The 16,119-nt window shown below is 41.1% G+C and overlaps 1 protein-coding gene across 2 annotated transcripts in view; it reads left to right on the top strand.

Moving 5' to 3' along the window:
• Positions 1-16,119, top strand: part of PCDH15 (protocadherin related 15) — a 2,659,104-nt gene that overhangs the window by 1,827,138 nt on the left and 815,847 nt on the right. The window lies entirely within an intron of this gene.

Here is a 16,119-nt window from a genome sequence, read left to right as displayed (position 1 = left end):
CGTAACCTCAATGACGTTACCACTGATCTCTGAGGCTGCACTTGCAGCAGTTCATTCATCAGTGGTTCTCAGCCTGGATTGTCGCATCTTGCACCGCCCAGGGTGAAAACTCTTTATCCCTCAGAAATGGATTACGCATGGGACAGAAGCACAGATAGGTATGGCAGCCTCATTGAAGTCACTGCTAGTGGCTTACAGCCACTCAGTCACAAGTGATTCTCAGCCTGAACGGCCTCATCTTGGCACCATCCAGGTTGAAAACTGTTTATCCGCCAGACATGGATTACGGCATGGGACATAACGACGGACAGGTATGGTATACTATTTTTTTTTTATTTTCATTTTATTACAGGAGATGGAGAGCTTTGGTGGAATTAGGCAAGGTCATAAGTATTGTTTAATTGAGATTATTAAAGGAGTCTGTGTCATTCTTTCAATTAAAGGACTTTATTCTGGCTGGGTCTTTAATTACCATACAACTATAGGATTAGCAATGGATAGGTGTCTTATAGATGTCTCTCCATTACTAAGCCATGGGCTTGATGTCACCTGCCAATACAAAGGTGTCAGCAACCCCACCAATATGAACCCCACTTCCCACCACTACAGGGCAAGTGGAAGAGTCGGGCAAAGCACATGAATTGGTGTATCTAACAAATGTGCCTTTTCTGGGCAGCTGCAGGCTGCTATTTTTAGGCTGGGGGCAATATCAATGGTCCCTTACCAGTTTGAGAATACCATCCCCCAGCTGTCTGCCTTAGCAAGGCTGGTTGTCAAAAATGGGGGACCCCATGCATTTTTTATTATTTATATAATTAAAAAACAGGGTGGCGATCCCTCTATTTTTGATAACTAGCCTTGCTGATGCTGACAGCTGAGGGTTTAAGCACCCAGCTGTGAGTTTTGTCTGGCTCGTTAGCAAAATACAGGGGAACCCATGCCGTTTTTTTTTTTAAATATTTATTTACTGCGCAAGAGCGGCTAATGAATACTCCAATCCACCTCTCCAGCTCCCACTGTAATTAGATGCAGCAGGTTTTGGATGAAGGGATCAGTAGTCCCATCAGCTGACACCAGTGACCGGGGGTTAGTTTATACCTCCATTCACAGCTGAGTACTCATGCTGTTTTTTGAATGGGAACAGTGGCTCTCTGACAGGCAGGGATGATTTTACCACCAATCAGAAGCAGTGTTTCCCACGCTGTCATGCAAGCACTGGATGTTCAGGCCCCCCATTCAAGTTAATGGGGGCCGGGTTCGAGTCTTGGTACTGTTCTGGTACCCAAGCCCAAACATTTTGTAACTCTTCGGCTGAACCCACCGGACCCCAACATCCAGTTATCCGCCCATCTCTATCCATTGCATAACTCATACAATTGAAAAAGAAACAGTTCCCCATTGACTGTTCAAGTAGTTGAACCACAAAAAAGTTCTGTTTAACAATGAGTTAAGGAAAAAAATAGACATTTTTCCGTATGTTGTGTTTAAAAAAAATGTTATTTTGTGCGAAGATAAACATGTAATGAAGCTCCCGTGTAACTGCCTGAGCACAACCATGTAGAGATGTTTCAGTTGCTGTTCAGTGCATACTGTTTATATTGATCCCACAGATGTGGGATGGAACGATAAGTGAATATTATCTACTAATGTTGCTGGTTTGCTTATGGCATTACTCTTTACCATCTGCTCCCTCTACCTAAGTAGTGAGGGTATGTACTGTGGCATATTACCTTTGAGTATATACTACTACAGGAACAACAAAGCGCAAATAGGGTCTTATCCGATGATGAGGATTAAATGTATTGAGAATCTACTCACCTATAGCCGGAGAAATAACACATAAAATTAATCAGTTGCTGCACGTCCAAAGGTCAAACAAGTGACCACTGAAACATGAAATCCTTATGGAGCTTTTTCTTGGCCTTCACGCGCTGCTAGATAGATTACACCATTGCCAGTACATTTAGAAATCGAGTATTTTTATTCCAAGAATCCTTCCCAACGCGTTTCGAAGTATAAGCTACTTCTTCCTCAGGGGATAACATACATGAAAATATAGCATCGCCTCAGGTTAAATACACTACAAGTTTAAACTTTAAATGTGTAGTGTATTTAACCTGAAGCGACGCTAAATTTTCATGTATGCTATCCCCTGAGGAAGAAGTAGCTTATACTTCGAAACGCATTGGGAAGGATTCATGGAATAAAAATACTCGATTTCTAAAAGTACTGGCAATGGTGTATTCTATCTAGCAGCGCACGAAGTCCAAGAAAAAGCTCCATAAGGATTTTACATTACCTTTGAGCTCATTACAATAAATAACACCAATGCTGTACAACAAGCTCAGTGGCTCAACATATAACCTGAAAACAAACAGCATATATATCAGGCCACTGTGCTGATTGTGCTGCACTAATGTGTGTGCGTAATGTGTAATGTGTGTGCCCAGACATCACCTCTCTGCTGTCCAAAATCCCAGAGTGTCTATCAGCCATATCCTGCTTCTTCTCCTCTCGCTTCCTCAAACTCAATGTAGACAAATCTGAACTCATCATCTTTCCTCCATCTCACAGATCTTCCTTACCCGACCTACCTATAACAATTAATGACATCACACTTTCCCCAGTACCAGAAGTCCGCTGCCTCGGAGTAACCTTTGACTCTGCCCTGTCCTTCAAATGGCACATCCAAGCTCTTTCTACCTCCTATCGCCTCCAGCTCAAAAATATTTCCAGAATCCGTCCTTTCCTCAACCCTCAATCTACTAAAAATGCTTGTGCATGCCCTCATCATCTCCCGCTTTGACTACTGCAACATCGTTTTCTGTGGTCTCCCTTGTAACACCCTCGCACCTCTCCTGTCCATCCTTAACTCTGCCGCCCGACTAATTCATCTCTCTCCTCGCTACTCCTCCGCTTCACCCCTCTGCAAATATCTTTACTGGCTCCCATTCCCTCAGCATATCAAGTTCAAATTACTAATACTGACCTACAAGGCCATCTATAACCTGTCTCCCCCATATGTCTCTGAACTAATCTCCCGATACCTTCCCTCACGTAATCTCTGGTCCTCCCAAGACCTCCTTCTCTCTTCACTTATTCGCTACTCACCCAACCGCCTCCAAGACTTCTCCCGAATAGCCCCTATTCTCTGGAATTCTTTGCCCCAACAAGTCCGACTATCAACCACATTTGGATCCTTCAGACGGAACCTGAAAACCCACCTCTTCAAGAAAGCCTACAGCCTGCAATGACCCCACTACCTCCTTCTCTCTCACCACTACCGGTGATATCACCTCAACCAACACCGGGACTGCTGCAACCCACCAACCTACTGTCTCCTTCCCCTCCATCCTGTAGCATGTAAGCCTGAAAGGGCAGGGTTCTCTCTCCCCTCTGTATCAGTCTGTCATTGTTAGTTTGTTTACTGTAAGTGATATTTGTAATTTGTATGTAACCCCTTCTCATGCACAGCACCATGGAATCAATGGTGCTATATAAATAAATAAATAATAATAATAATTACTGAAATGAGCTCAAAGGTCCTTTTGTATAGCACATACCACTGTTACTTATTTGAAAGGAAAAGACGTAACATTGCCAGAATCATCAATAGAGAATAGCCCCCAGCATTAATGGATAATAATTTCTCCCTGACAACACACCTTCTTCTGTAGTATTTAAGTCTCATTCATACTTCAGTTCACATTTCAGCGAGTGTCTATTGGTCTGTTCACGTCAGTGATTTTTTGCAGGGTGAGTGGTCTATGCAAAATCGTGCACACATGTCTGATATTTATAGTGTCGAATCAAACTCGCCATTAAAAGTTGATGGGTCAGTGAAAAAATCGGTCAGCACTCAAATGCCATCTGACTGATAGGAGAAGGTAGAGAAACATTTTATTTTCATTAGGCCACATTCATATCTTCAGTATTATGTTAGTATTTTACATCAATATTTGTAAGCCAAAGCCAGGCGTGGAACAATCAGAGAAAAAGTACAATGTGTCCGTAAAGTCATGGTGCACTTTTGACCGGTCACAGGAAAGCAAAAAAAGATGATAGAAATGTGAAATCTGCACCAAATAAAAGGAAAACCCTCCCAGTTTCTGTAGGATGATTTGGCAGCACATGCGCAGATGATGACGTAACACCATGTATATAGCGCAGCAGCCCATGCCAGTTGATATGTGGATGGTACAGAGGAAAGTTCAGTGTGTTCTGGGGCTCGCTAAATTCGAATCCGTGACCAAAGTGCTACGTGAATATCGGCGCCTTTATAACGAAGCGCCACCACAATTACTCCTAAGCAAGACTACAGTTCATAAGGTGTTAAAGAAATGTCTTTGTTTTATGGGGTACAAATTGCGGCTGTTACACTCTATCAAACCGGCGGATAGACCTAAACGATGCGTTTGCTACAGATATGCTTCATGAGATCGACAACGATGCAAGATTTTTGCAGAAGATTATGTTTAGTGATTAGGTGACCATCCATATCTGTGGACATGTTCATAGCCATAACGCCTGAATATGGGCTGCTGAACATTCTCATGCCTACATTGAGTACGAACGTAACACCCCAAAAGTGAACGTGTGGTGTGGCCTGATGCATGATAAGGTGATAGGCCCATTTTTTTCTCGGCGCAGTCTGTGACGGCAAACACGTATCTTGACATGTTGGAATTGTATGCAGTGCCACAATTTCCTGAAGGTGTCATCAGAATGGCGCTCCTCCACACTACACCACCATTGTTCATGAGTTTCTGGATAGAACATTCCCTCGGTGGTGGATAGGCAGGGGTTCTGTCAAGCCATGGCCACAACGATCTCCAGATCTGACGCCGTAAGACTTTTACTTTTGGGGTTATGTGAAGCAACATGTGTACATTGAATGTATCAGCGACATTAATCACATAAAGCAGAGAATCACAGACGTTATTCACTCTGTCACATCAGACGTCCTTACTCATGTGTGGCAAGTACTTCACTATTGTTTTGATGTGTGTAGGGCAATAAATGGAGCCCACATCGAACTGCACTGAATAGGTATGAAACTGGGAGTGTTTTTCTTTTATTTGAAGCAGATTTCACATTTCTATCATCTTTTGTTGCTTTCCTGTGACTGGTCAAAAGTGCACCAAGACTTTACGGACAAACTGTATAATAGAAACACGTCACCACTTCTGTATTTATCAACCTCTCCTAGTTTTGGCTTACAAATAATGATGTAAAATGGTGACCAAATACTAATAGTGTGAATGTAGGTTTAGTGAAAAAAAAATCATAACACTCTGAACAAACTCTGATGAAAATCTGGTAAAAATCTCTAATTAAACGTGGTCTACTTTTCTCATACGTGAAAAAAACTGATGTCTGAGTGAGGCAATAAGCAATGAGCACACACCATCTAGTTAAAGCCCCTCAACATGGTCAGGCTCAGGTAGTTTCATAAAACACACCAGCGACACCATTATAAGTCAATCTCTGCACAGCAAAAAATTTTTGGACACAAAGGACAATCCCTTTAAGACATCTGTATGGGATCCAACTCTTTTTCATAGGGGCTGCCCCTTTAAAACATGTCTGGGTTTCATTATGTGTAATTTTCCAAAAATGCAATAAAAAAGCTCTGAATTCTGGACATAATGAAACTCACACAGAAGTTCTACTCATCCAGTTCCTATACATTTCCTCAGACTGCACAGATTGCTTTGCCCCCGGAAAGGTTATTGGTGGATCAGCATATATTTAGGTCTGTCCTTCAGCGTTCAATGGAAAATCATTTTTCATATACGACAAGTATTTTAAACCCTTCACCCTGGGGTGATATTCAGTTTTTCTTTTTCGTTTTTTCCTTCCCTTCTTCGAAGTCCCAACATTTTTTGTTTCCTTCATCAATATGGACATATGAGGGCTTGCTTATTGAGGGACGAGTTATGCTTTTGAATGACAACATTGATTTTATCACATGGAAAAACTGAAAAAAATTCAAAGTACAGTGGAATTGCAAAGAAAGTGCAATTCCACAATTTTCTATTTATTTAACAAATTCACTAAATGGTAAACTGATCTGGCAATATGATTCCCCAGCTCAGTATGAGTTTGCAGATATCATTCATATATAGTTTAATATTTGTTTAAGAGGTGAAAAAAATTCCAAGCTTTATATGAAAGAATTTTTTTCCATCTGTTACGATTTTCTGAGACCCATAACATTCTCATTTTTCATGTCCTGGGGCTTAGTGATCAATTATTTTTTGCGCCCTGAGCTGACAATTTTCTTGATTTCATTATGGGGTAGATACAATGCTTTGACAGGGAGACAAGAGTTTTAATATTTTTTAAAACTTTTTTTTTACTTTATTTAATTGTCCCAAGAGACTTGAAGCTGCGATCGTCCGATCGCTTGTGTTGAACATTGCAGTGGTTCAGTACTGCAATGAATAGCAAAAATGATGATTCACAGCACATTATTGCCCTGCGATTACATGACATGGGCTCCGATTGACGGGACTTGTGACTCGTTTCTGGCCAGTGCATGTTAAATGCTGCGGTCAGTGATTGACAGTAGCATTTAACTGGTTAAGAGTCATGGGTGGATCTTGGATTCACTTGCAGCTTTTAGAGGCACTTGATGATTGATTTAGTAAGCGATCACATGCAGGGAAAGATGCGGGCTGAGCACTGGAGCATACATGAAAGGCAGCGAGATTACTAATGACATATATATAATTCATCGGTCGTGAAGGGGTAAATTGGATGATATTGACGGCAGGTCTGGTCTAATGCAACAGACGCTTTATGCAGTCCATGCAGAAGAATGCACTAAAAATTGCAGCAGGAGAGCCTGTAATAATTATATTACAGTTAGGGCCATATATATTTGGACAGAGACAACGTTTTTCTAATTTTGGTTCTAGACATTACCACAACGAATTTTAAGCAAAACAATTCAGATGCAGTTGAAGTTCAGACTTTCAGCTTTCATTTGAGGGTATCCACATTAAAATTGGATGAAGGGTCTAGGAGTTTCAGCTCCTTTACATGTGCCACCCTTTTTTAACCCCTTACCTACAATGGACGTAATATTCCATCCATGTGACCCTGGACCTAACTACCATGGACGGAATATTACGTCCCAGCGATCAGCGGCGCCCACGTGGTGAGCGCCGCTGATCGCGGCCGGGTGTCAGCTGATTATCACAGCTGACACCCGGCACAATGTCTCAGGGGCGGTCACGGACTGCCCCCGACACGTTAACCCCTTGTACACCGCGATCAAATGCGATCGCGGTGTACCGGGGGTTAAAGGGAAGCATCGGCAGGGAGGGGGCTCCCTCCGTGCTTCCCTGAGCCCCCCACAGCAGCGCAATGTGCAGCGCTGCTGAGGGGGGCTCTTTCTCTACAGGCCCCCGGATCCAAGATGGCGACAGGGGCCTTCGGGGGCCTGCAGGGAGCTGACTTCCTCACTGCCTGCAAAGCGCAGGCATGAGGAAGTCTGCAGCAGTGCCTGTGACAGATCGCTGATCGCTGATCGCAGATCGCTGTGGTGATGCAAAAACTATTTTTACAATAAAAAGCGTCTTTTAGCGTGTGACAGCTGCCAAACATAAAAACCGCCATAAATAGTAAATCAAACCCCCCGTTATCACCCCCTTAGTTAGGGAAAAATAATAAAACTAAAAGAAAATGTATTTATTTCCATTTTCTCGCTAGGGTTAGGGTTAGGGTAGGGTTAGGGCTAGGGTTAGGGCTAGGGTTAGGGCTAGGGTTAGGGCTAGGGTTAGGGTTAGGGCTAGGGCTAGGGTTAGGGCTAGGGTTAGGGCTAGGGTTAGGGCTAGGGCTCAGATTAGGGTTAGGGGTGTGTTGGGTTTAGGGTTGGAGTTATAATTGGGGGGTTTCCACTGTTTGGGCACATCAGGTGCTCTCCAAAGGCAATATGGTGTCTGATCTCAATTCCAGCCAATTCTGCGTTGAAAAGTCAAATGGTGCTCCTTCCCTTCCAAGCTCTGCCATGCGCCAAAACAGTGTTTTACCCCCACATGTAGGGTATCAGCCTACTCAGGACAAATTACAAAACAACTTTTGGGGTCCAATTTCTCCTGTTACCCGTAGGAAAATAAAAAATTGGGGGCAAAAATATAATTTTGCGGAAAAAAATGTTTTTTTTATTTTCACGCCCAGGCGTTATAAACTTCTGTGAAGCACTTGGGGGTTCAAAGTGCTTTCCACACATCTAGATAAGTTCCGTGGGGGGTCTAGTTTCCAAAATGGGGTCACTTGTGGGGAGTTTCAATAGTTTAGGTACATCAGGGGCTCTCCAAACGCACATGACACCCGCAGACCAATCCATCAAAGTCTGCATTCCAAAACGTCACTACTTCCCTTCCGAGCCCCGACGTGTGCCCATACAGTAGTTTTCTCCCACGTATGAGGTATCAGCGTACTCAGGACAAATTGGACAACAACTTTTGGGGTCCAATTTCTCCTGTTACCCTTGGGAAAATAAAAAAAAATGGGGACTAAAAGATGATGTTTGTTGAAAAAATACGATTTTTTTATTTTCACGCCCGGTCGTTATAAACTTCTGTGAAGCACTGGGGGGTTCAAAGTGCTCACCACACATCTAGATAAGTTCATTAGGGGGTCTAGTTTCCAAAATGGGGTCATTTGTGGGGGGTTTCCACTGTTTAGGTACATCAGGGGCTTTCCAAAAGGAACATGACACCCGCAGACCATGTCATCAAAGTCTGCATTCCAAAACGTCACTACTTCCCTTCCAAGCCCCGACGTGTGCCCATACAGTAGTTTTCTCCCACATATGAGGTATCAGCGTACTCAGGACAAATTGAACAACAACTTTTGGGGTCCAATTTCTCCTGTTACCCTTGGGAAAATAAAAAAATTGGAGACTAATTGATCATGTTTGTGGAAAAAATACGATTTTTTTATTTTCATGCCTGGGCATTATAAACTTCTGTGAAGCCCTTGGGGGTTCAAAGTGCTCACCACACATCTAGATAAGTTCCTCAGGGGGTATAGTTTCCAAAATGGGGTCATTTGTCGGGGGTTTCCACTGTTTAGGTACATTAGGGGCTCTCCAAAGGCAACATGACACCCGCAGACCATTCCATCAAAGTCTGCATTCCAAAACGTCACTACTTCCCTTCCGAGCCCCGACGTGTCCCCATACAGTAGTTTTCTCCCACATATGGGGTGTCAGCGTACTCAGGACAAATTGGAAAACAACTTGTGGGGTCCAATTTCTCCTGTTACCCTTGGGAAAATAAAAAAAATGGGGACTAAAAGATGATGTTTGTGGAAAAAATACGATTTTTTATTTTCACGCCCGGACATTATAAACTTCAGTGAAGCACTGGGGGGTTCAAAGTGCTCACCACACATCTAGATAAGTTCCTTGGGGGGTCTAGTTTCCAAAATGGTGTCAATTGTGGGGGGTTTCTACTGTTTTGGTACATCAGGGGCTTTCCTAACGCGACATGGTGTCCGATCTCAATTCCAGCCAAAAACGTCAAATGGCGCTGCTTCCCTTCCGAGCTCTGCCATGCGCCCAAATAGTGGTTTACCCCCACATGTGGGGTATCAGCGTACTCAGGACAAATTGCACAATATCTTTTAGGGTCCTGTTACTTTTGGAAAAATAAGAATTGAGGGTGAAAAGATCATTTTTGTGGAAAAAATATGATTTTTTAATTGTACTGCTGTACGTTATAAACTTCTGTGAAGCCCTTGGGGGTTCAAAGTTCTCACCACACATCTAGATAAGTTCCTTGGGGGGTCTAGATTCCAAAATGGTGTCATTTGTGGGGGGTTTCCACTGTTTTGGTACATCAGGGGTTTTCCAATCGCGACATGGTTAGCAAACAAATGAACACAGCAGAAAGAAATAATATAATTTAAAAATATATAAAATTGCACCAATCTACATATAATCAACATATAATGAATAATTGAATTAACTCGTGCAAATATTCATACAGCTCCAATCAACCAGCCTTCCTGATATGTCACAAAATTTGAATGGAGACCATTCAATTCTATGGTAAAACAAACCACTGTGTATGGACAATTCAATAAAACAATAGGACACAATATATCTAAAATATTATATAATCTTTAATAAATCGGATTTAGGCAATTAAAAACTTGTGCAAACAAGTGCCAAGGACATACAAAATATTAATCTAAAATCATAACATATATATATGAAAAATTAATAAAAGAGGCCTGTCAAAAGATTGTAGTAGGTTAATGATCTATCACAGCCTCACACACATATTGGTATAACAAATGTGCATAACTATAAACAGTGATATATTTAAACAAAAAATATATATATATAACACAAAAGTGATTATACCCACAATTGGGTTATAAAACTAATATAATTCTACATCAATAATGTGCCATTGTGGTAGACTCACATCCCAAAGTGATAACCCATAACATAATACTCAATAATGTGTGAGCCGATTAAAGATGTTACATACCCGTGATATAATGACAGCCTCTAAAGTAATGCCCGGCACTCCCCGACGCGCGTTTCGGAACTGGCGTCCTTCGTCAGGGGGATGACGTATTGCTTAATGCCCCAGTATAAATAGGGAAATACCAGGTGAGCGATTAATGACCAGACGCTGCTGGCGCATGCGCGGCAGGAGCTACCCGGAAGACCATGCACAGACCGGCGTCATGTGACCTGACGCGTCAGGGAAACCCAGCGCGTCATCCACATAGAGACACCCACTGTCATGGCACCCGGAGCGCAGACCGCGTATGCGCACACGTCCGATCATGAACGCACACACAGTGATCATGCCGTGACCAAATATCTATACAAAATAGTGAAACATAATATAAGTGATATCAAAGTGCAATGCAATAATATAAAGGAACCAAGAACAAATATATAATACATGACAGTGATTAAATTGAGTATATAGAATAATATACATATGCATATTTTTTTAAATAAATCACAATTATGACGAGGAAAGGGGAGGAGGAAAGGACAAAAAGGGGGGGGAAAGGGGGAGAAGGGGGGAAAGGGGGGGAAAGGGGAGGGAAAGAAACATAATTACAAAACATAATTGTATGTCACCATTGTGATCCAAACATTACAAGTATATAAGACACAACAACCCCACAGATTAAAATTCAATACATAATCTATCTACATGCTGTTCACAATATAAATGACACTTCTGTAGATATAGGAGGCTCATCTTGATCCTTCACAAGCTCATCTTACGAATATTCAAACAATATAACAACAGACTCTCGATCACATTGTTACACTAAAATAAAATAAAATAAAAATATATTAAAACAACACATAAAAAACACACAAGGTAACACATATATGGGCACCCTTTTAGGAGAATTAACTCCAATAAAGAGAGAATTCACACATACAAAGAAAAGAAACCAATTATAGAAATGGGACAAAAGACATATGTTCATTAAGACCAAATGGGGACACAGAGTTTAATGTCCAAATCCACTTGGTTTCAAGTTTAGCCAGGGACACGCTAACATTCCCTCCTCTCATAGTGGGTCTAATCATGTCAATCCCTCTTACTTTCAACAATGAAGCATCACACTTGTGATGCAACTTAAAATGTTTGGGCAAAGTCTTAAGTAATGAGACATCCTGAATATCTCTTGCTGCCAAAATCCCAAGAACATGTTCACGTACTCTAACTTTGAGTTGTCGGGTCGTCATACCCACGTAGATGAGTGAACAGGGACATGTTGCATAGTATATTACTGCTTTGGACAAACAATTGATAGAGTGTTTGATCTCATAACATTGAGATCCATTCGCATTGCTGAAACTTTGGGTATTGATAATATTCGGACATGCTACGTAATGTCCACATGATCTACAGCCCAACGGGGATTTAAATCTAGAGAGAAATGTTATATTCTGCTCCCCAACATAATGACTCTTCACAATACTATCCCTTAAATTCTGTGACCTTCTAAAAGTAATAGATGGAGTCGTTCCAATATATTCGGAAAGAATAGGGTCGACTTGTAAAATTGACCAATATTTTTTAAGACAGTTTCGCAAAGCATCTGCCTGTCCAGTATACTGAGTAATAAAACGAACAGTTTTATTTGATTTCGGACTCTGATTGTTATACAGGGCATTATGTCTTGTGATATGCTTTGCCCTATTGTACGCTCTTTTTATGGAGCGTCTACTATATCCTCTCTCTACAAATCGAATTTTTAATTCATCCGACTGCCTTTCAAAATCATGGTCATCTGAACATATCCTACGTAAACGTAAAAACTGACCTATTGGAATTGAATTAATCAACGCTGGTGGATGTGATGAAGAGGCCTGTAGTACAGAATTGACCGCTGTGGATTTCCTAAATAGATCCGTTTGGAGAGGCCGCTGGGTCTGTCTACGTGTGTCAGTGTCTCCAGTACATGAGAAAACTGTCACTACACGTACCAGAGCCACTGACTTGTGAAACCGGCCTAAGGTCTGTTTCAGAATCTCTTGTCATACAGATGATTATGTTTCCATTATTCGTTACAAAATAAATGTATTAGATTCTTATCTCCCTTTTTGAAGCCTCAGAGGTTTATTTTAAACACTGATGTTCTAGTTGGTTTCTCTTAGGATAGTTTTGCTCTTCGTACATTAGCATTTATCTTTGTTTGTAATATTGTAAATATTCATAAGAATATTGAGCAGCTTTTGCTTTGCATACATCGTAACGACAATGATGTCTGCCTTGGCTTGTGTGTACTATAGTAATGTAAATAAGGCAGGCTTAGATTGTAATCACTACGCAATGTCATAGAGGTTTCCCAATGACAAGATAAAGAAGTCTCTTGTTTATCTTCTTTTGTTTTCATATTATTTTCTCTATAATTTGTAACTCAATGTTTTCAAATTCATAAATACAACCATTTCAACGATTGCAGTCGCAGAATGTGTTACCGCGACCGGGTTTATGCTGGAAGGGGCCCATCAATGCCTATACCTACCTCAGCTAGATGTGCTCCCTCAGATGCCCATTCAGCTGAAATGTATTGCATCACAGAGATCCCCAGCTCTCTACACTGCCATTCACGTCGCTGGTCAAACAGTGGCAACTAAAGTCAGTGTGCCCCTTATGGGCACACACGGCATATATGACCAAATCAGCTGCCAGCATCTGCGCTGGCTATGGAAGTGGTCATTGTATATAGTGGGAGCATGGGAACGTAAAAAAATTATTTATTTTTTAAATGTGTTGAAGAATGGTGGACATGATTATTGGAAGGGCCCAGGATGGGGGAACATTATATAAGAAGGGACCCAGGGTGATGAACATTTTACCAGCAAAGGGATAATTATTGCAGGATGAGGTCAAGGATGGTGACATTATTAAATAAATGAGCTAGGATGGAGACATCTTTACAAGACGAGGCCAAGGATAGGCGATATTATTACATGAAGGGGCATAGGACAAATACATTATTATAATAAGGGGGAAAGGAGACATTATTACAGAGCAAGGCCAAGATGGGGTCAACAGTACATTACGGGGTAAACAAGTTTCTATTTATAGGATCTAGAATGCTAGAAGGGCCTATACATCTGACCAACATGCATATGGAGGTCCAGGTTCAAATTTTTACCGCCTATCGGACTCTAGTTACACCCGCTGCTTGCAGCAAGATCTTCCTTTAAACGTGGGCACAGATTAAATTCTGATTCATACATCTGTGATTCTTCTCGGATGTATCAACACGGAACATTATTCTTTACATTTTCATCAGTGTTTAACCAATGCATCAGTGTTTCACTAGTGATTTTCATGTATGAAAAAATAAATACGGTATGTGAATTGCAAAGAATTTTCTATGTATTATTGTTAGAGATCAGGGAAAATATGAGAGTAGAATTGAATTCTACTTGAATTTCATAAAAGTTTCACAATCATAAAAATTCAGATTTTTCAGTAGTCAACTTTCCCACTGTTTCAGGAAAATGAAGGTCACTGTCCTCTATTTATTTGGAAACATAACCATCAAAAGGATAAAAAAATATGTCCTAATACTCATCTTACCGCTCACCTCTATGAACCCTCCACTTTTCACCTGTATGGCGCTAATTGCATTTTCAGATCACCACCATGAGAACTTAAATTCTCAGGCCTCTTAGGATAGGCTGGGACTAGAGGCTTAAGTCTTCCTACAGTTCTGTGCATGCATTGTCATAGCTCCTTTATTATCCATGGGCTACGTCTGGTATTGCACATCAGCCCCATTAAAGGGAACCTGTCAACACGATTTACCCACATAAAGTGTTAGAAGTGCCCCATTAGACTCTTAATGACATTTGTTTTGTAATGATCTCTTTATTGTAATTATGTGTTTCTATTTTGGCTGAAAAATTGAAGTTTTGGTTTTAGTGCTTCTGACCTTAGACAAGTGCTGACAGTGCATTGACTCAAGTATGGACTTTTTTGGCATCATGTCAGCATGATTAACAAACTAGTGTGTGCAGAAACAACAAAGTGGTGGAATTCATCCCCTTCTGCTCCTTCTTCCTATTCTCTCGGCACACATTGTTTTATCAATCATGTTCATAGAATTATAGAATGGTAGAGTTGGAAGGGACCTCCTGGGTCATCTGATCCAGCCCCCTGCTCAAAGCAGGATTCACTAAATCATCCCAGACAGATGTATGTCCAGCCTCTGTATGAAGATGTCCCTTGAAGGAGAAATATTGCAGGGGCATGCCAACAAAGAGCAGAGATAAGTGCTAACAACTCCTGGACTAGTCCAAGGACAGAGGCACCAAGATTAAGCTTCAATTTTTCAACAAATGTATAAATATATACTCATAATTAAGAAATTATTACAATCACCTTTAGGAGGCTAGTACTGCTTTCCTAGCACTTTATGGAAGTAAATTCCTTTAACTTAAAAGGTTTTATAGAAAGCAAAGCAATTTTTTCACTATTTGTCGCAGTTTTAATGAAATAATCTAATCTAAAGTTTTTATGTCTTATTTCTATTTATAAGTCATTGAATATTCTTAAATGAATCATCATTAGGAGCTGGGACTGCTGTCACTACCACTGCTTCCTTTGCAGCCTTGAAGCAAAGCATCAAAACTTTTGTCATCATCATCCCCGATGACATTCGGTTTCAGTGGCGGTGATGCAGAAGTGACCACAGATTCTCTCAAGCCTCCTGCATCCTTAGTCCACACTGCATGTGATAACACCACTTAATTCACTGAAAGGATATGTTTTCATTGGGTGGTTATAGAAGAAGTGGGAGTGACAGCAGTTTCGCCTCATTGTTTCTATCACCCCACTGAAATGAATCATCATCAGGGGTGGTGCTGCTGTTCTCCTGGCAATGTCTTGTTTCAGTTAGCTATGTGGTGGGGATAGAACCTGTGAGATCTGAATATGTGGGCAATGTAAGCGAACCTGCAATTAATTCGGCTCATGAGTCCATATGTATTCTGCCTCCACCCACCTACCCAGCCAGAATAACAGCTGCAGCTTGTATGGAGCAGAGTGAGATTTCAGAAGCAGTGATGAGGGACACTGAGGATCTGCCAGCCTCGCCTAGTGTGCAGAAATTCCTTCACAGCAGGAAGGAGCAAAACTGAAGAGCTTGTGTAAAACAGGTAGAAATGCTGGCACTACTAATACAGTTGTGGCCAAAAGTATTGACACCCCTGCAATTCTGTCAGATAATACTCAGTTTCTTCCTGAAAATGATTGTAAACACAAATTCTTTGGTATTATCTTCATTTAATTTGTCTTTGTGTTTGCAATCATTTTCAGGAAGAAACTGAGTATTATCTGACAGAGTTGCAGGGGTGTCAATACTTTTGGCCACAACTGTACATTTATACAGCACTAAATCAGGAAACACTATGGGGCAAAAAAGCTACAGCAGGTTACAAAATTAGGTGGGGCTTAACCAAAGTAGGGACAGAGTGTAAAATTCAAAAAAATAGAAGCATAAAGAAACAAATGTCACTCACCATTGGTATGTGAATTGTCAGCACTTTATTCAGTCATTACATGAGGAGAAGAAATCCAAGGAATGAATCACAGA

This window comes from Dendrobates tinctorius, unplaced genomic scaffold, assembly GCF_039654945.1.
Source record: "Dendrobates tinctorius isolate UK_male_01 unplaced genomic scaffold, ASM3965494v1 ptg000156l, whole genome shotgun sequence".
Taxonomy (NCBI): domain Eukaryota; kingdom Metazoa; phylum Chordata; class Amphibia; order Anura; family Dendrobatidae; genus Dendrobates; species Dendrobates tinctorius.
Note: the sequence above shows the minus strand (reverse complement) of the source record. Positions and strands in the feature narration are given on the sequence as shown.